This window comes from Arachis duranensis, chromosome 4 (assembly GCF_000817695.3).
Source record: "Arachis duranensis cultivar V14167 chromosome 4, aradu.V14167.gnm2.J7QH, whole genome shotgun sequence".
Taxonomy (NCBI): domain Eukaryota; kingdom Viridiplantae; phylum Streptophyta; class Magnoliopsida; order Fabales; family Fabaceae; genus Arachis; species Arachis duranensis.
The window spans coordinates 87,233,292-87,233,705 of NC_029775.3; positions in this window are offsets into that span (position 1 = coordinate 87,233,292).

The following is a 414-nucleotide window of genomic DNA, read 5'->3' on the forward strand; positions in this document are numbered from 1 at the left end:
ATTCACTGCCTCTTCCTCCTCTCCAAATTCGGCCATGTTGATGGCTTTGCACTCTCCCTTTGGATTTTCTTCTATATTGCTTGGAAGAGTACTAGGAGGGAGTTCAGTAATTTTCTTGCTCAACTGACCCACTTGTGCCTCCAAATTTCTAATGGAGGACCTTGTTTCAGTCATGAAACTTTGAGTGGTTTTGATTAGATCAGAGACCATGGTTGCTAAGTCAGAGGTGTTCTGCTTAGAACTCTCTGCCTGTTGCTGAGAAGATGATGGAAAAGGCTTGCAATTGCTAAACCTGTTTCTTCCACCATTATTATTGTTGAAACCTTGTTGAGGTCTCTGTTGATCCTTCCATGAAAGATTTGGATGATTTCTCCATGAAGGATTATAGGTGTTTCCATAGGGTTCTCCCATGTA